At 45.0% G+C, this 21,763-nt stretch overlaps 1 long non-coding RNA gene across 1 annotated transcript; it reads right to left on the minus strand.

Annotated features, from left to right (window-relative positions):
• Positions 1–6,213: 6,213 nt before the first annotated feature.
• On the minus strand, positions 6,214–8,264 carry LOC120039654. The gene is made up of 3 exons (XR_005475470.1): positions 8,154–8,264; positions 7,575–7,745; positions 6,214–6,265 (listed from the first exon to the last, which is right to left on the minus strand). It is a non-coding gene; the product is annotated as an uncharacterized LOC120039654 (long non-coding RNA).
• Between the last annotated feature and the right edge of the window lie 13,499 nt (positions 8,265–21,763).

Genomic DNA, 21,763 nt, shown 5'->3' on the forward strand with positions numbered 1-21,763 from the left:
CCTCTTCACCTCCTATACCTTTATCTCTGTCTCACTCCACCTCTCCCTCCTCCTCACCTCCTATACCTTTATCTCTGTCTCACTCCACCTCTCCCTCCTCTTCACCTCCTATACCTTTATCTCTGTCTCACTCCACCTCTCCCTCCTCCTCACCTCCTATACCTTTATCTCTGTCTCACTCCACCTCTCCCTCCTCCTCACCTCCTATACCTTTATCTATGTCTCACTCCACCTCTCCCTCTCCCTCCTCTTCACCTCCTATAGCTTTATCTCTGTCTCACTCCACCTCAACCTCCTCTTCACCTCCTATACCTTTATCTCCGTCTCACTCCACCTCTCCCTCCTCTTCACCTCCTATACCTTTATCTCTGTCTCACTCCACCTCTCCCTCCTCCTCACCTCCTATACCTTTATCTATGTCTCACTCCACCTCTCCCTCTCCCTCCTCCTCACCTCCTATACCTTTATCTCTGTCTCACTCCACCTCTCCCTCTCCCTCCTCTTCACCTCCTATAGCTTTATCTCTGTCTCACTCCACCTCAACCTCCTCTTCACCTCCTATACCTTTATCTCCGTCTCACTCCACCTCAACCTCCTCTTCACCTCCTATACCTTTATCTCTGTCTCACTCCACCTCTCCCTCCTCTTCACCTCCTATACCTTTATCTCTGTCTCACTCCACCTCTCCCTCCTCCTCACCTCCTATACCTTTATCTCTGTCTCACTCCACCTCTCCCTCCTCTTCACCTCCTATACCTTTATCTCTGTCTCACTCCACCTCTCCCTCCTCCTCACCTCCTATACCTTTATCTATGTCTCACTCCACCTCTCCCTCTCCCTCCTCCTCACCTCCTATACCTTTATCTCTGTCTCACTCCACCTCTCCCTCTCCCTCCTCTTCACCTCCTATAGCTTTATCTCTGTCTCACTCCACCTCAACCTCCTCTTCACCTCCTATACCTTTATCTCCGTCTCACTCCACCTCAACCTCCTCTTCACCTCCTATACCTTTATCTCTGTCTCACTCCACCTCAACCTCCTCTTCACCTCCTATACCTTTATCTCTGTCTCACTCCACCTCAACCTCCTCTTCACCTCCTATACCTTTATCTCTGTCTCACTCCACCTCTCCCTCCTCTTCACCTCCTATACCTTTATCTCTGTCTCACTCCACCTCACCCTCCTCCTCACCTCCTATACCTTTATCTCTGTCTCACTCCACCTCTCCCTCCTCCTCACCTCCTATACCTTTATCTCTGTCTCACTCCACCTCTCCCTCCTCTTCACCTCCTATACCTTTATCTCTGTCTCACTCCACCTCTCCCTCCTCTTCACCTCCTATACCTTTATCTCTGTCTCACTCCACCTCTCCCTCCTCTTCACCTCCTATACCTTTATATCCGTCTCACTCCACCTCTCCCTCCTCCTCACCTCCTATACCTTTATCTCTGTCTCACTCCACCTCTCCCTCCTCCTCACCTCCTATACCTTTATCTCCGTCTCACTCCACCTCTCCCTCCTCCTCACCTCCTATACCTTTATCTCTGTCTCACTCCACCTCTCCCTCCTCCTCACCTCCTATACCACCAGCTCTCTCCAACACCTCCATAATGTAATGACTTATATACTTAAGCAGTGATATGTGGGTGTGGGCAGGATTCAGAGAGAGACACTGAGCTCTGTGTCAAATTTATGTTGATTGCTTCCCTGTAATACTTCTTAAATACTTTTCTACTTCTTATAGGACATAAACATCTTATAACTCCTACATGAAGAATCAAGCAGTATCCCTTGACAGTCCTGTTGCAGCTGAGAATTTTCCTACAAAGCAGGAAATGCAAACTTGTAGTGTATTTGAGTTTTAAAAATGCTTGTAAAAGTGAGTTATTTCCACTTTGAAATGTCAGATTTGATTTGCCCTAATGAAAACTGGATCAACCCCTACACATATGTCCATTAATAATTCACATTTCCTGTTTTGCTGCAGGATTATTTTCCTGCTGTAGCAAACTGGTTCAAATTAAGATCCTACATCTGTACTGGGGGATAATCCTGAACACACTCGGCCAACGTTAAAATGGCCAATTACCACTAATGGAGATGTCGACATGAACATTTCAGGGTGGCCTAGTTGTGTTGTCTGTATTCGTGGGCAGCAGCAGTACGTACTCCTGTACTTTAGTTTAAACCACAAAATAAAATCCCTAACTTCTCTGAAGGAAAACTTTCTTTGAGCAGTGAAGACATCGTTTAGGATGAGACAGTCAGAGAGCTAAGCAGCTGTACTAATTCTTCTAATCCTCTCTCTCTCCCTTGCTCTCTCTCTACCCCGTTCATCCCTTTCTCAGAGACCTGTTTTGGTCTCTCGTTTCTCTCTTTAACTATATGTCATCATCTCTGTCTTTCTGTCTCTCCCTCTTTGTCTGTAGTTCTCTCTGTCCCCTTTCATCTCTGAAGTCAGTCTGAAGTGAAGTCATCTCTGAACCCCTTTCATCTCTTTGGTCCATCTCTGAAGTCAGTCTCTGTCTCTCCTTGTCTTTTCCCTCCTCCCTCTCTGAGGATGCTGTAGCCAGGGCTAAAGTGAAGTTAGGCTAATCTGAACTGATTACTGTAGTGACAGCAGCCCTCCCCCCACTGCGCTCCAGAATCCCTCTCTCCCCTCATCCCTCCCTCCCTCCCTCCCTGTCTTCCTATCATCACAGCTGATTGCACCTCTCTTTGCAGAGCACCACTCGGGCCAGCCGTTAACCCTTCCCCCTCCACATTTTGGCCCTGTTTAAAACTAAAATAGTACACTATGTAAGCTATAGGGTGTCGTTTAATACGCAGACCAAGGGCTCCGTAATCCACAGTCTCAGAGTTCTGATCTCAGATCAGTTATGTCTGTTAGATCATAACGAATAAGATCAATATGGACAGATCCTAGATCTGCACTCCTACTCTGAGATGCTTTGTGGATTACAGGGGGCCCTTGGCCTCACAGGAAGTCAACATGTTTTGTTCCACTTCCAGTCTAATTAACTAATCAACTGCTCGTCAAGCCCTTGATTTTATGAATCAAGTTTCCCTCCCGCAGAGATATATTTACTGAAATAATAGGTGTATTTGGTGACGACAGAATCTGTTTTTCCCCCCAATCATGTTCCTGGAGCTCCTCAGTCTCAGGGTGTGCAGGCTTTTATTCCAACCCAGTACTAACACATCTCATTCACCCTATCAACTAAGTAAACCAGACTGTCGGTGAAGAATAGTGTGAGCTAGGTCATGCCTCGTTTCCTATTGGGTGACAGGAGAGGCCCTAGCTGTCCAATACCTGCATCCCATACCGTGATAACGTCCAAGCATCTTTCAGCTCCTCTCATCGCCACACCAGAGCGCAGGGAAAAGTTGTGATTTATTAACAGAGTTGTTTTTCCTTCGTATTATCCTCTGCATTAGTTCTGGCCGTATGGAAACAACACAGACCATTAAATGTACACAGATATTGTAAGATAAAGCTACTGTGCTGTAGTTTTATTGACAGAAGAATCACTGTAGTCAGAAGTTAACGAGGATATAAGATGAAGCATTTTATGTTTTACACCGCGTCACGCTCAACGAAGACACACAATCAACTCTCTCTGGTTATACAAACTGTTGTAGTCAGGAATGTACAACACTATGAGATGTAGCCTTTACACTGTATCTTCACACTAGAATAAACACAAAACAACTGGAGCTCTGTGGTTACATCACAGGACAGGGCTGCTGCAGGGCAGTGGGTGACCTCATACAGCAGCAGTCGACGAGGCCCGAGAAACGGAGCTCTCTGTGGCTCTCTGCTCTAAGTACCACTTGAATTGGAGTGGACCACAACAGACAGCCATCTTGGCTCATAGTGATCCAGTAACAGCCATGATGAGTCATTCGTAATTAGGACGAAGGAGACTAACGCTCCACTCATATCAGGGTGACGGTTGGCCCTAACAGGCTAGACTGATCTAAGGTCAGTTCTACGTTACTCTCCAGCCAACGGTTCTGATTTGGGAATGGAAAGCTGATCCTAGATCTGTGTGCAGTATTAGCCATTAGTCACCGGTGTTAAGTAGGGTTTAAAGAGACGTGTACACCCACTATGTAGTGCTCTACACCCTCCCTACCGCAGGTCGTCATTCATTATATAACGCAACAGACGGACTATGTGTCCCAAAGGACACGCCCTCATTCCGTATATAGAGCCCTACTTTTGACCAGGGCTCTGACCCTTGACCTTAGGATTTGAGTACGCTGCTGCTATTCTTAACACCGAGGGGTGGTTGTGAGGACCCAAGATAAAGCCAATACTACTATTGGACAAGAAAGCCTGTTCAAAAAGGGTTCAACATCCCATAACAGACATAAAACAGGGAGGGACCTGACTGAATTCATCCAATAGAAACTCTCATTTTCATTGCATAAAAAGGGTTTTATGTTCGGAGGTAACGATTCCAGTTGCAAAATACTTTGCTACAGTGGAAAACAAATGAATACACCCCCTGGACATAAAGCATGTTTAAAAGGCTTCAAAATCCCATGTTTCAAGAGGCTCAAGAAAATGGAAGAGAGAGAGACAAAGACAATTTTTATATTTGTATTTTTTCAGACAAGGGAGAAAAAAGTGTTACTGGTTACAATTTCAAGTCACATATTCAACTGGAAAGAATAAGCAATTTTATGACAAAAGAAAATAGATGACATTGACTGTTCAAATGTGGTTTTCATTTAGTACACATTTTTAGATTGATTCAATAACACTGTATCAACATCCAGACCAGCTGAATATGTTGTCTAGAAGTCAAGAGAAACAAACTAAATGAACACAAGAGAACCACCCCACAATGCACCCTGTCAACGCAGCTCATCACACTAGTAGCAAAGATGAGCATCTAAAACGCTACATTTGACGGCAGGTAGTTGAAGTCTTTAAATCATTTTTCCGCCCTGCAGTTCACGTTGTAACCATCTCTATCGACGCCGCTGCACTGATTGTGTCCCAAATGGCAACCTATTCCCTATATTAGTGCACTACTTTAGAACAGGGCCATATTCCCCATATAGTGCACTACTTTATAAAAAGGGCCTATAGAGAAAATCTCTATGCCCAGACTACTGGCTGGAATAATCAATACCACTGTTGTAATCCTGTTCTGTGTGGATTAGAGCATGACATCACTGATCAATACAATATTACATCTGGAAGAGAGGTGAGAGATCAGATTGACCTGCTACGGCCACAGTGTGTGTCAGCCAGGTGTATGTGTGTAATAATGGAGGGTTCTCCAACCCTGTTCCTGGAGAGTTACCCTCCTGTAGGTTTTTAGTCCATATCTAGTCTAGCGCACCTGGTTCTAATAATTATCTGGTTGATAAACTGAATCAGGTTAGTTACACCCGGGGTTGGAGTTTACATCTCCAGGAGGGTTTCTCTCCAGGAACAGGGTTGGATTTTAAACATACAGGAGGGTCTCTCACCAGGAACAGGGTTGGAGTAAAAACCTACAGAATGTTCTCTCTACAGGAACAGGGTTGGAGTTTAAACCTACAGGAGGGTCTCTCTCCAGGAACAGGGTTGGAGTAAAAACCTACAGAATGTTCTCTCTACAGGAACAGGGTTGGAGTTTAAACCTACAGGAGGGTCTCTCTCCAGGAACAGGGTTGGAGTTTAAACCTACAGGAGGGTCTCTCTCCAGGAACAGGGTTGGAGTTTAAACCTACAGGAGGGTCTCTCTCCAGGAACAGGGTTGGAGTTTAAACCTACAGGAGGGTAGCTCTCCAGGAACAGGGTTGGAGTTTAAACCTACAGGAGGGTCTCTCTCCAGGAACAGGGTTGGAGTTTAAACCTACAGGAGGGTCTCTCTCCAGGAACAGGGTTGGAGTGAAAACGTACAGGAGGGTTTCTCCCCAGGACCAGGGTTGGAGTTTAAACCTACAGGAGGGTTGGAGAGCCCTGGGGTGATGTGAACGGGGTCACTCCACAGTAAGAGGAGTTCAGTAGCGGTCGTAATGTGATGGTCTCTGGTTATAGGAGTTGTATCTTCCAGACTGATGCCCACCACCACCCTGGCCGTAACGCCTGTCCCCTCCGCGGTCCCTGTCTCCTCCGCGGCCCCTGTCCCCTCCGCGGTCCCTGTCCCCTCCGCGGTCCCTGTCTCCTCCGCGGTCCCTGTCTCCCCCGCGGTCCCTGTCCCCTCCGCGGTCCCTGTCCCCTCCCCAACCCCGGCCCCTGTACCCGCCGCGGTCCTGGGATCTGAAGAACAGAGGGAGGAAGAGAGAGAGAAAGAGATGTGGGGGGAGAGTGGGAAGGGAAAAAAACATATCAGACCAGCTGCAGAATGACATATCAGACCAGCTGCAGAATGACATATCAGACCAGCTGCAGAATGACATATCAGACCAGCTGCAGAATGACATATCAGACCAGCTGCAGAATGACATATCAGACCAGCTGCAGAATGACATATCAGACCAGCTGCAGAATGACATATCAGACCAGCTGCAGAATGACATATCAGACCAGCTGCAGAATGACATATCAGACCAGCTGCAGAATGACATATCAGACCAGCTGTAGAATGACATATCAGACCAGCTGCAGAATGACATATCAGACCAGCTGCAGAATGACATATCAGACCAGCTGCAGAATGACATATCAGACCAGCTGCAGAATGACATATCAGACCAGCTGCAGAATGACATATCAGACCAGCTGCAGAATGACATATCAGACCAGCTGCAGAATGACATATCAGACCAGCTGCAGAATGACATATCAGACCAGCTGCAGAATGACATATCAGACCAGCTGCAGAATGACATTTCAGACCAGCTGCAGAATGACATTTCAGACCAGCTGCAGAATGACATATCAGACCAGCTGCAGAATGACATATCAGACCAGCTGCTATTGTTGTGCAGAAACACTTCTGGAAATGTCCTGTTCTTATTATGGCACAGAATAATATGGTGGTAGTTATCAGTCCAATATTGTGTTAAAGATATTAATGATGAAGAGACTAGCCAGGGCTGCGTTCAGCAGATCAAAACGGTGTGCAAAGTTTGATTGAACAGTGGTGTTCTGAACGACCCAGTTGAAGAACCACATGGTTGTGGTAGCACAGTAGGAGATTGTGTAAGGCAGACCAGGGCAACTCCAGTCCTCGGGGGGTTTGATTGGGGTCACACTTTTCCCCCCATCCCCAGCTAACACACCTGACTCCAATAATCAAGTAATCATGATCTTCAGTTTAGAATGCAATTCGTTTATATCAGGTGTGTTTGCTAGGGATGTTGGGGAAAGTGAGACACAGGCTCCCCGAGGACTGGAGTTGGCCAGGCCTGCTGTAAGGTGTGCTGCACTAGCTTTGAGATTTCAAGTGGTCACACACCCACATTAAATCAGGCCACACCGCACCACACTCACAAAACTAAAGCAACCCTACCTCAAAATGTGGAGGAAACATGTTGTTCAGTACAAACCGTCACGCAATGTAGCAACACGTTTAATGAGCTGAACGCACCCAGTTAGCCAGCTAGTTAAGGTTGTTATTGTTTACCTGTTGTCTCTGCCCCGGTTGTTTCCACCTCCACGCCCGCACCAGTCCTCTACCAGTGGCGGGGGGTTGGCGGGGCGACTCACGTACTGCTGGTACTCTGGGTCCTCGAGAGAAAACCGGTGGGCAAACTGCTCCTCATAGTTAGGCGGCGTTTCTGGACCATCTGTCATTCTACAATGAGAGAAATACCAGATACTCACTACTTTTTTACGTCTTTGGAAATACCGGGAAAAGGCCGTGGATTAGCTTCGCACGTGTTGTTGCTAGCTAGTTGGCCAGCGGTTTTCCTTTTTAGCAACAAACAAAACGTTTTTGCAACGGAATCCAACTAATGAATACACCTCAGATTTGGTTAACGTAATCAACTGTCTGGGAAACGTTATTTGGCGAACAAAGTTACTTTCGCTTTTCTAACAAAAGCTATGCAACGTTAGCTAACTAGATATATCCGAGTATGGCATAGCTGCGATGCAGCCAAGATAACTTTAGTTTTGACATTGTTGTAAAAAAATATTGGTTACATCGCAGCTAGGTATGACATACAATAGGAACCTGTGAAGACAAAATGTAAGCAATTACCTGTAAATTGTATTTATTCAGCAGACAGCTTCGACATGTACGACTGGACAAATTTTGACAACAGTGCAATGGCAAATACGTCCCCCTAAGAACACGCTACCGATATCATTGGTTCCGGATCTCACGCGTACGCCTTTTTTTCCCAGAAATAGTCAACACATTTTATTTAGAGATTTCGCCAACTATTAGCAACAAACCTTTTACACATATTACTTACGTGTGAACAATCGACATCATCAGAGGAAGGTCAAATAATAAAAACGTGATATTGAACCCCTGATGGTTGCAGAGAATCAAGTCAAGCACCTGCCACCTGAAGTTGTAAATTGGCGTGGAATGTGACTTGAGGTGGGGCACAGTTCTAACAAAGCCTGAATCAGAAAAAGACAGCCGAAAAGCAGCCTCGTCTCCATCTATACGACATGTAAGTGCCGAGAATAGTAGGTTATTTCCTATTAATCAGCCTATGCCTACCTGCATTATATTGTCATTTTGGGCCTAGGTCTATCACTGCAGAATTACATCGAATCAATGCAACCGTTCAGCCTACGGTATTTGCACAGTTTGAAATAAACGGATATTGTTTCTTGTGAAGAGCATATTTAATTGCATGTCACAAAGAGGCCAAAAGTCCACTTTTCTCTCTCACGTTTCCCCTGAGAATAGGTTATGAAATAGACCACAGTGTAACTTCATACCCCAGGCTCTTAGAACGCTGTAGAAAGGAGATCTGTGTGTGGGAGGTAGGTCTGTTGAGAGCAGGTGGAAGCCGCACAGTGTCGCTACTGCAGCTCTCTGCCTGCCTCTCACGAAACACCAACCCATTGGGGAGAGAGCTGAGAGCGCAGATCCGAGGCAAGGCAACTCCAGCGCAGCAGTCAAGGAATATTCAGCGAATATCATAACTTATTTTTTTTTTTGAAAGCACAGCGTTTATCAGCCTCGCGGCTGCGGATAGAAGACACGGAACGGGTGGGATCATAAGTTGTCACCTCGTCTGAATAAGTTAGGCTAATGAAATGGCATTAGGTTTTTCTGTGGTCGCCAGAGTGAACGCTTGACTATCAGGAGAATCGAAACGCCGCTCAGCTCGTGAGGGAGTGCAGGGATCATATTTCCCGACTCTCTGTGATCGCATTACTTGCTCGAAGCCGAGGCCCTGGAATGGACTTATCCAATAGCTAATGCCAAGACTGGATCTATTTTAATAACATTGTTTTTAAAGACACTGCGTTTTTTTTCAAGTTCGCTTCTTCTAACGTTTTTACAATTGAAGGGTTGTCCCAAAACTCCGCGGCAATGGGGTAAGTACAGAAGGCGCATAAACGGTTGTCCTCTGGAGCGCATGTAATGTTATGACACCTGCTTTCTGACTATCTAAAATGTCAGTTATGTGTTTGATCTGTATGCATAGGCTACCCTACACTTGTTGGGGGGGGGGGGGGGGTTAGAATAGAATGGGTGAATAATTAATCGTAACAATAATCGCTTCAAAAGCTTGTCTTGGCATGGAAAGCGTCGCGCTTTGTGCGCGCACGGCTCGCCCGAGGTGATACGGTGGAGAATGCCTCCCTCTCCAAACCATTCAGCGTGATAGCTTATCTCCAAAACGTGTCTGATAGCATACGAGTCTTGTGCCAGAGAGAGACGTACATTTTACAGTTGACCAGGACAAGGTGCAAAACGGCTTCCCATGTAGAATTGTCAACAACAACAACAACAAAAAAGCCAAGCAATGTAACTTTATGATTGACATATTTTGATTTCTTAGGAAGCCTATAGGCTAATGACAAATATGACTATTTTCAACCTCTTAGAAATGAACAAGATGCATATTACTTTTCTCACAGTTATTAACTACACCGTACAGATTGCCTAATGTGCCATAGACCTATAGGAGAGGTTATCCTATATAGAAGTGCATACTGCATAGGCACTTAATTCTGTCTGATTTTATTTTCAGCCCTATTTTACAGTATTTACTTTATAGTGCAAACACTGTTATGTCAGTAAGAGAAGTGGCCTACGGTGGAATCCTCCAGTCAGATGAGATCTGTGTGAGGAGGGATGGATGCCTTCACGCTGCTGGCTCAGCTAGCCTGGCTGGACTAGGCAGGTGGAATCCTCCAGTCAGATGAGATCTGTGTGAGGAGGGATGGATGCCTTCACGCTGCTGGCTCAGCTAGCCTGGCTGGACAAGGCAGGTGGAATCCTCCAGTCAGATGAGATCTGTGTGAGGAGGGATGGATGCCTTCACGCTGCTGGCTCAGCTAGCCTGGCTGGACTAGGCAGGTGGAATCCTCCAGTCAGATGAGATCTGTGTGAGGAGGGATGGATACCTTCACGCTGCTGGCTCAGCTAGCCTGGCTGGACTAGGCAGGTGGAATCTTCACCGTCATTCCCTCCAGCTCTGTTCTGCTGTGGGAGAATAGAGGTGCCAGAGTCAACTGTGCCCACGCATGAACAAGCTCCCGCAAAGCAAACAGAGAGAGAGGGGGTGGGGGGGCAGTGTGTGTGTGTGGGATGTGATGTGATGCCCACAGGGATAGAGGGAGTCTCCTCCTATACAGGTCTGTACATTAGAGATACAGTGAGAGGGGGTGGGAGGGCAGTGTGTGTGTGTGTGTGTGTGTGTGTGTGTGTGTGTGTGTGTGTGTGTGTGTGTGTGTGTGTGTGTGTGTGTGTGTGTGTGTGTGTGTGTGTGTGTGTGTGTGTGTGTGTGTGTGTGTGTGTGTGTGATGTGATGCCCACAGGGATAGAGGGAGTCTCCTCCTATACAGCTCTGTACATTAGAGATGTTGTTAAACAAATTATTCAAGCTCTGTCAACTCTTGCCATAGATTTTCAAACCTATTTTCAGTCAAAACTGTAAGTATGCCACTCAGGATCATTCAATGTCGTCTTGGTAAGCAATTCTACTGTATATTTGGCCTTGAGTTTGAGATTATTGTACTGCTGAAAGGTGAATTCATCTCCCAGTGTCTGGTATTAAAGCAGACTGAACCAGGTTTTCCTCTAAGATTTTACCTGTGCTTAGCTCCATTCCGTTTATTTTTTATCCTGAAAAACTCCCCAGTTCTTAACAATTACAAATATACTCGTAACATGACACAGCCACCACTATGCTTGAAAACATGGAGAGTGGTAGTCAGTAATGTGTTGTATTCGATTTTCCCCAGACGTACCACTTTGTTTTCAGGACAAATAGTTAATTGCTTTGCCACATTTTTTGCAGTTTTACTTTAGTGCCTTGTTGCAAACAGGATGCATGTTTTGGAATATTTAATTCTGTACATGCTTCCTTCTTTTCACTCTGTTGATTAGGTTAGTATTGTGGAGTAACTACAGTGTCATTGAGCTATCTTCAGTTTTCTCCAATCACAGCCATTAAACTCTGTAACTGTTTCAACTGTTACCATTGTCCTCATGGTGAAATCCCTGAGCGGTTTCCTTCCTCTCCAGCAACTGAGTTAGGAAGGACGGCTGTATCTTTGTAGTGACTGGGTGTATTGATTACGATTACCAAGCTCAAAGGGATATTCAGTGTCTGCTTTATCTACCAATATATGCCTTTGTTTGCAAGGCATTGGAAAACCTCCCTGGTCTTTGTAGTTGAATCTGTGTTTGAAATTCACTGCTTGAATGAGAGACCTTACAGATAATTGTATGTGTGGAGTACAGAGATGAGGTAGTTATTCAAAAATCATGTTAAACACTATTATTGCACAAAGAGTGAGTCCATGCAACTTATTATGTGACTTGTTATGCACATTTTTACTCCTGAACTTATTGAGGCTTGGCAAAAAAAAGGGGTTAAATACTTATTCACTCAAGACATTTCAGCTTTTAACTTTTTAATGAATTAGTAAAAATTTCTAATAACACAATTCCACTTTTGACATTTATGTATTCCAATAGAATCCGTTTTAAATTCAGACTGTAACACAACAACATGTGGAAGGTCAAGGGGTGTGAATACTATGTGAAGGTTCTGTAATAGATGTGTAGGGTTGTTGTCGTCGTTTAGCTTCACGATTACAACGACCCCCCAGCCTTTCTCACCTGATATCAGTCATCTCACCTGATATCAGTCATCTCATCTGGTATCAGTCATCTCATCTGGTATCAGTCATCTCATCTGGTATCAGTCATCTCATCTGATATCAGTCATCTCATCAGTCATCTCATCTGGTATCAATCATCTCATCTGATATCAGTCATCTCATCAGTCATCTCATCTGGTATCAGTCATCTCATCTGGTATCAGTCATCTCATCTGGTATCAGTCATCTCATCTGGTATCAGTCATCTCATCAGGTATCAGTCATCTCACCTGGTATCAGTCATCTCACCTGGTATCAGTCATCTCACCTGGTATCAGTCATCTCACGTGAAATCAGTCATCTCATCTGATATCAGTCCTCTCATCTGATATCAGTCCTCTCATCTGATATCAGTCATCTCAACTGGTATCAGTCCTCTCAACTGGTATCAGTCATCTCACCTGATATCAGTCATCTCACCTGATATCAGTCATCTCACCTGATATCAGTCATCTCATGTGATATCAGTCATCTCATGTGATATCAGTCATCTCAACTGGTATCAGTCCTCTCAACTGGTATCAGTCCTCTCAACTGGTATCAGTCCTCTCAACTGGTATCAGTCCTCTCATCTGATCAGTCATCTCATCTGATCAGTCCTCTCACCTGATATCAGTCCTCTCACCTGATATCAGTCCTCTCACCTGATATCAGTCCTCTCACCTGATATCAGTCCTCTCACCTGATATCAGTCCTCTCACCTGATATCAGTCATCTCATCTGATCAGTCCTCTCACCTGATATCAGTCCTCTCACCTGATATCAGTCCTCTCATGTGATATCAGTCATCTCATGTGATATCAGTCATCTCATGTGATATCAGTCATCTCATGTGATATCAGTCATCTCATGTGATATCAGTCATCTCATGTGATATCAGTCATCTCATGTGATATCAGTCATCTCACCTGATATCAGTCATCTCATGTGATATCAGTCATCTCACCTGATATCAGTCATCTCATGTGATATCAGTCATCTCATGTGATATCAGTCATCTCATCTGATATCAGTCATCTGATATCAGTCGTCTCACCTGATATCAGTCATCTCACCTGATATCAGTCATCTCATGTGATATCAGTCATCTCATGTGATATCAGTCATCTCATGTGATATCAGTCATCTCATGTGATATCAGTCGTCTCACCTGGTATCAGTCGTCTCACCTGGTATCAGTCATCTCACCTGATATCAGTCATCTCAACTGATATCAGTCATCTCAACTGATATCAGTCATCTGATATCAGTCGTCTCATCTGATATCAGTCATCTCACCTGATATCAGTCATCTCATCTGATATCAGTCATCTTATCTGATATCAGTCATCTCAACTGTTTTACTCTGAGGCTTTTTATTTTGAGATGCAATTATCTTGATAATGTCAGGCTACTATAATGAAGTATTCATATAGATAATATATAAATAAATACATGCATATTTAGATGGATAGGTAGGCTACTTTATAAATCCCAGAGGGAAAAATGTCAAATCATATTGAATATTCAGAATGTTTTATCTTGGTCTCCTTCTGCATCTGACCTTTACCTCCTCACACCAAGACATCTGGCCTTACCCTCCTCACACCAAGCAGCTGTCTGTTGGCAAGGCATCTGGCCTTACCCTCCTCACACCAAGCAGCTGTCTGTTGGCAAGGCATCTGGCCTCTACCCCCTCACACCAAGCAGCTGTCTGTTGGCAAGGCATCTGGCCTTTACCTCCTCACACCAAGCAGCTGTCTGTTGGCAAGGCATCTGGCCTCTACCTCCTCACACCAAGCAGCTGTCTGTTGGCAAGGCATCTGACCTTTACCTCCTCACACCAAGCAGCTGTCTGTTGGCAAGGCATCTGGCCTCTACCCCCTCACACCAAGCAGCTGTCTGTTGGCAAGGCATCTGGCCTCTACCCCCTCACACCAAGCAGCTGTCTGTTGGCAAGGCATCTGGCCTCTACCTCCTCACACCAAGCAGCTGTCTGTTGGCAAGGCATCTGGCCTTTACCTCCTCACACCAAGGCATCTGGCCTCTACCCCCTCACACCAAGCAGCTGTCTGTTGGCAAGGCATCTGGCCTCTACCTCCTCACACCAAGCAGCTGTCTGTTGGCAAGGCATCTGGCCTCTACCCCCTCACACCAAGCAGCTGTCTGTTGGCAAGGCATCTGGCCTTTACCTCCTCACACCAAGCAGCTGTCTGTTGGCAAGGCATCTGGCCTCTACCCCCTCACACCAAGCAGCTGTCTGTTGGCAAGGCATCTGGCCTTTACCTCCTCACATCAAGCAGCTGTCTGTTGGCAAGGCATCTGGCCTCTACCTCCTCACACCAAGCAGCTGTCTGTTGGCAAGGCATCTGGCCTCTACCCCCTCACACCAAGCAGCTGTCTGTTGGCAAGGCATCTGGCCTCTACCTCCTCACACCAAGCAGCTGTCTGTTGGCAAGGCATCTGGCCTCTACCTCCTCACACCAAGCAGCTGTCTGTTGGCAAGGCATCTGGCCTCTACCTCCTCACACCAAGCAGCTGTCTGTTGGCAAGGCATCTGGCCTTTACCTCCTCACACCAAGCAGCTGTCTGTTGGCAAGGCATCTGGCCTCTACCCCCTCACACCAAGCAGCTGTCTGTTGGCAAGGCATCTGGCTTTTACCTCCTCACACCAAGCAGCTGTCTGTTGGCAAGGCATCTGGCTTTTACCTCCTCACACCAAGCAGCTGTCTGTTGGCAAGGCATCTGGCTTTTACCTCCTCACACCAAGCAGCTGTCTGTTGGCAAGGCATCTGGCTTTTACCTCCTCACACCAAGGCATCTGGCTTTTACCTCCTCACACCAAGGCATCTGAATCAAACATGTCACAACACTTAATATGAAGCCATGCAGCTGCAACGACTAGTGTTGACATGTCATCGTGACTAGACACAGTCATCAGATTATAAATGGGTGTGTGTGTTTGGGTTGTTGAATTGAATTAGTACCTAGGCTAACATATCAAACAGTATTTAATATAACAACGAGTGAATCCGATCTGTTTGGATGCTGTGTGACGTCAGAAGGTTCAGGTCATGACTGAGTTTCCGTGCTCCGTGAAAGGAGAACAATGTTGCTATGTTTTCTCTTCAGAGATCGTCATGAGGGTTGTCTTGGAATGTGTAAGGAACCAGTCTAGCACATCTGAGTCATACTCAAGACACAGTACTGTACCAACTCACCCAACCGGTCTGGGCTTTAGGAACTAGGCATTCTGTGTCAATGTTTCCCCTAGCTCAGTCATTTTCCAGGCGGGGCCCCACTAAGACTCCCCCCCCCCCCCCCCCCCCCCCCAAATCACCCCTCAGTCAGCATCTAGGTCCTCCTTCACCAGATGTTTAAACTGAGAACCAACTGAAGTCAACTTGTATTTTAGTCAGGGACCAACAGTGAGGTGGTAGGAAAAATACTGTAGTCTTATGTCATGCTGGGAGTGGTTGCTGAAACTACCCTACTGAAACGTCATCATAACACAGACCTGGAGGAAGGTCGCACCGCCTCTCTCATGTTGATCCCTCTCTTCCTTATCATTCATCACACCTTCTTACCGTAGTTTGACTTCCACCTGTCTCCCTTGTAATTCAGTCATCACACCTTGTAATTCAGTCATCACACCTTGTAATTCAGTCTCCACACCTTATTACCATAGTTTGACTTCCACCTGTCTCCACACCTTATTACCATAGTTTGACTTCCACCTGTCTCCACACCTTATTACCATAGTTTGACTTCCACCTGTCTCCACACCTTATTACCATCGTTTGACTTCCACCTGTCTCCACACCTTATTACCATAGTTTGACTTACACCTGTCTCCACACCTTATTACCATAGTTTGACTTCCACCTGTCTCCACACCTTATTACCATAGTTTGACTTCCACCTGTCTCCACACCTTATTACCATAGTTTGACTTCCACCTGTCTCCACACCTTATTACCATCGTTTGACTTCCACCTGTCTCCACACCTTATTACACCTGTCTCCACACCTTATTACCATAGTTTGACTTCCACCTGTCTCCACACCTTATTACCATAGTTTGACTTCCACCTGTCTCCACACCTTATTACCATAGTTTGACTTCCACCTGTCTCCACACCTTATTACCATAGTTTGACTTCCACCTGTCTCCACACCTTATTACCATAGTTTGACTTACACCTGTCTCCACACCTTATTACCATAGTTTGACTTCCACCTGTCTCCACACCTTATTACCATAGTTTGACTTCCACCTGTCTCCACACCTTATTACCATAGTTTGACTTCCACCTGTCTCCACACCTTATTACCATAGTTTGACTTCCACCTGTCTCCACACCTTATTACCATAGTTTGACTTACACCTGTCTCCACACCTTATTACCATAGTTTGACTTACACCTGTCTCCACACCTTATTACCATAGTTTGACTTACACCTGTCTCCACACCTTATTACCATAGTTTGACTTCCACCTGTCTCCACACCTTATTACCATAGTTTGACTTACACCTGTCTCCACACCTTATTACCATAGTTTGACTTACACCTGTCTCCACACCTTATTACCATAGTTTGACTTACACCTGTCTCCACACCTTATTACCATAGTTTGACTTCCACCTGTCTCCACACCTTATTACCATAGTTTGACTTACACCTGTCTCCACACCTTATTACCATAGTTTGACTTCCACCTGTCTCCACACCTTATTACCATAGTTTGACTTCCACCTGTCTCCACACCTTATTACCATAGTTTGACTTCCACCTGTCTCCACACCTTATTACCATAGTTTGACTTCCACCTGTCTCCACACCTTATTACCATAGTTTGACTAACACCTGTCTCCACACCTTATTACCATAGTTTGACTTACACCTGTCTCCACACCTTATTACCATAGTGTGACTAACACCTGTCTCCACACCTTATTACCATAGTTTGACTTCCACCTGTCTCCACACCTTATTACCATAGTTTGACTTCCACCTGTCTCCACACCTTATTACCATAGTTTGACTTCCACCTGTCTCCACACCTTATTACCATAGTTTGACTTCCACCTGTCTCCACACCTTATTACCATAGTTTGACTTACACCTGTCTCCACACCTTATTACCATAGTTTGACTAACACCTGTCTCCACACCTTATTACCATAGTTTGACTTACACCTGTCTCCACACCTTATTACCATAGTTTGACTAACACCTGTCTCCACACCTTATTACCATAGTGTGACTAACACCTGTCTCCACACCTTATTACCATAGTTTGACTAACACCTGTCTCCACACCTTATTACCATAGTGTGACTAACACCTGTCTCCACACCTTATTACCATAGTGTGACTAACACCTGTCTCCACACCTTATTACCATAGTTTGACTTCCACCTGTCTCCACACCTTATTACCATAGTTTGACTAACACCTGTCTCCACACCTTATTACCATAGTGTGACTAACACCTGTCTCCACACCTTATTACCATAGTTTGACTAACACCTGTCTCCACACCTTATTACCATAGTGTGACTAACACCTGTCTCCACACCTTATTACCATAGTGTGACTAACACCTGTCTCCACACCTTATTACCATAGTTTGACTTCCACCTGTCTCCACACCTTATTACCATAGTTTGACTAACACCTGTCTCCACACCTTATTACCATAGTTTGACTAACACCTGTCTCCACACCTTATTACCATAGTTTGACTAACACCTGTCTCCACACCTTATTACCATAGTTTGACTAACACCTGTCTCCACACCTTATTACCATAGTTTGACTAACACCTGTCTCCACACCTTATTACCATAGTGTGACTAACACCTGTCTCCACACCTTATTACCATAGTTTGACTTCCACCTGTCTCCACACCTTATTACCATAGTTTGACTAACACCTGTCTCCACACCTTATTATGCACTGCGTGTACAAAGCATTAGGAACTCTTTCCATGACAGACTGACTAGGTGAAAGCTGTGATCCCTTATTGGTGTCACTTGTTAATTCCACTTCAAATCAGTGTAGGAGAGGAGACAGGTTAAAGAATAATTTTTAAGCCTTGAGACATGGATTGTGTATGTGTGCCATTCAGAGGGTGAATGGGCAAGACAAAATATTGAAGTACCTTTGAACAGGGTATGGTAGTAGGTGCCAGGCACACCGGTTTGTGTCAAGACCTGCAACTCTGGTGGGTTTTTCACGCTCAACAGTTTCTCGTGGGTATCAAGAATGGTCCACCACCCAATGGACATCCAGCCAACTTGACACAACTGTGGGAAGCATTGGAGTCAACATGGGCCAGCATCCCTGTGGAACGCTTTCGACACCTTGTAGAGGTGTTCCTAATGTTTTGTACACTCCGTGTTAAGTCTCAGTTCTCCTTGTAATTCGTAGTCATCATCACACCTTCTCAATATGTAGCCCCAAAGCCAATTCCTACTTTGGCCGCCTTTCCTTCCAGTTCTCTGCTGCCAATGACTGGAACGAACTGCAAAAATCACTGAAGCTGGAGACTCATATCTCCCTCACTAACTTTAAGCACCAGCTGTCAGAGCAGCTCACAGATCACTGCACCTGTACATAGCCCATCTGTAAATAGCTCATCCAACTACCTCATCCCCATATTATTATAATTTTTTGCTCTTTTGCACCCCAGTATCTCTACTTGCACATTCATCTTCTGCACATCTATCACTCCAGAGTTTAATTGCTATATTGTAATTATTTCGCCACTATGTCCTATTTATTGCCTTACCTCCCTTATCCTACCTCATTTGCACACACTGTATATATACTTTTTCTATTGTATTATTGACTGTATGTTTGTTTATTCCATGTGTAACTCTGTGTTGTTTGTGTCGCACTGCTTTGCTTTATCTTGGCCAGGTCGTAGTTGTAAATGAGAACTTGTTCTCAACTGGCCTACCTGGTTAAATAAAGGTGAAATAAAAAGTCTGTTCCACCTGTTCTCCTTGTAATTCATAGTCTGTCAAGTCCAGGAATGTATTATTAAACATTTCCTGTTCAAAGTAGTCAGGATCTGCAGAGGAAACAGTCTAGTTTGATACTGGTGTCAGTAGGGAAGCTCAATACCTTGGACTATCTAGTTTGATACTGGTGTCAGTAGGGAAGCTCAATACCTTGGACTATCTAGTTTGATACTGGTGTCAGTAGGGAAGCTCAATACCTTGGACTATCTAGTTTGATACTGGTGTCAGTAGGGAAGCTCAATACCTTGGACAATCTAGTTTGATACTGGTGTCAGTAGGGAAGCTCAATACCTTGGACTATCTAGTTTGATACTGGTGTCAGTAGGGAAGCTCAATACCTTGGACAATCTAGTTTGATACTGGTGTCAGTAGGGAAGCTCAATACCTTGGACTATCTAGTTTGATACTGGTGTCAGTAGGGAAGCTCAATACCTTGGACAATCTAGTTTGATACTGGTGTCAGTAGGGAAGCTCAATACCTTGGACAATCTAGTTTGATACTGGTGTCAGTCCAAGGTATTGAGCTTCCCTACTATCTAGTTTGATACTGGTGTTAGTAGGGAAGCTCAATACCTTGGACAATCTAGTTTGATACTGGTGTCAGTCCAAGGTATTGAGCTTCCCTACTGACACCAGTATCAAACTAGATAGTCCAAGGTATTGAGCTTCCCTACTATCTAGTTTGATACTGGTGTCAGTAGGGAAGCTTGGAGATACATTTTAAAGGGGATATCTGTAACTTCTCAAACAAAACACACGGAACAAACAGTTCCATTCCAGCCAGTCAGAGTACAGCTCAGTCCTGCCTATTCAATACTTTTAAACATAAATTAAACTACAGATTGTGCCTTTTTACAGTTGAATGTGTGAATGAGGCATGGAGCACAGCCTTGTAATGTCATGAGTCGTAATGAAATGACACAATAGATGAATGATTGACAGTATTGATAGTGTTCAGATGACTGTTGATAAGGGGGCAGATGAGGGTAGACATATTGATCTTTAGTGGTGCTGGTCCTGGCCTTGGTTTCCCCTTCAGGCTGGGGTTATAGATTAACTACCGTGCCCCACTCTCTCTGTGTGTCTCTCTGTGTGTCTCTCTGTGTGTCTGTCTCTGTCGCCTATTCAGTGTGTTTTATGTTTTGCACTACAGTAAACTATATATAGTAGTGATGGTCCTGGTCTTGGTTTCCCCTTCAGGCTGGGGTTATAGATTAACTACCGTGCCTCTTTCTCTCTCTGTGTGTCTCTGTGTGTCTGTCTCTGTCTCATATTCAGTGTGTTTTATGTTTTGCACTACAGTAAACTATATATAGTAGTGATGGAGGGGAATCGATAGTTACATATCGCAATATTATATCGATACTTTGACTCTGACTACTTTGATTGATACTTGTATGTATTTATTTTTACTAGGTAGCGTCAGCTAGCGCTAGCCGGCTGTACCTGCACCAAGACTCTGGTATTTTTACTAGGTAGCGTCAGCTAGCGCTAGCCGGCTGTACCTGCACCAAAACACAGGTATTTTTACTAGGTAGCGTCAGCTAGCGCTAGCCGGCTGTACCTGCACCAAGACTCTGGTATTTTTAGTAGGTAGCGTCAGCTAGCGCTAGCCGGCTGTACCTGCACCAAAACTCTGGTATTTTTAGTAGGTAGCGTCAGCTAGCGCTAGCCGGCTGTACCTGCACCAAAACACAGGTATTTTTACTAGGTAGCGTCAGCTAGCGCTAGCCGGCTGTACCTGCACCAAGACTCTGGTATTTTTAGTAGGTAGCGTCAGCTAGCGCTAGCCGGCTGTACCTGCACCAAAACTCTGGTATTTTTAGTAGGTAGCGTCAGCTAGCGCTAGCCGGCTGTACCTGCACCAAAACACAGGTATTTTTACTAGGTAGCGTCAGCTAGCGCTAGCCGGCTGTACCTGCACCAAGACTCTGGTATTTTTAGTAGGTAGCATTAGCTAGATCTACTAGTCTGACCCTGCACCAAAACTCTGGTATTTTTAGTAGGTAGCGTCAGCTAGCGCTAGCCGGCTGTACCTGCACCAAGACTCTGGTATTTTTAGTAGGTAGCATTAGCTAGATCTACTAGTCTGACCCTGCACCAAAACTCTGGTATTTCTCATCCTATATCTTGTTCTCCATCTTTTTAAATAGTGAGCCAACATGTTTTCAACACTTTTATTTCCCTGACTGATCAACATTAGTTTTCTCATGTCTCTCTGGTCTCTCTACAGCAGATATATAGTGAGCAATATGTTTGGAACATCAAATCGCAATAAAATCACAGTATTGAATCACACTACTTATAGAATCATGAGAATGGCAATACATACCAGTATGGTGAGTAGGGCTGTGACGATACCAGTATGGTGATGATACCAGTATGGTGGTGATATCGTGTGGTGATGATACCAGTATGGTGAGTAGGGCTGTGATGATACCAGTATGGTGATGATACCAGTATGGTGAGTAGGGCTGTGATGATACCAGTATG

The sequence above is a fragment of the Salvelinus namaycush genome, unplaced genomic scaffold (assembly GCF_016432855.1).
Source record: "Salvelinus namaycush isolate Seneca unplaced genomic scaffold, SaNama_1.0 Scaffold289, whole genome shotgun sequence".
Classification (NCBI taxonomy): Eukaryota; Metazoa; Chordata; class Actinopteri; order Salmoniformes; family Salmonidae; genus Salvelinus; species Salvelinus namaycush.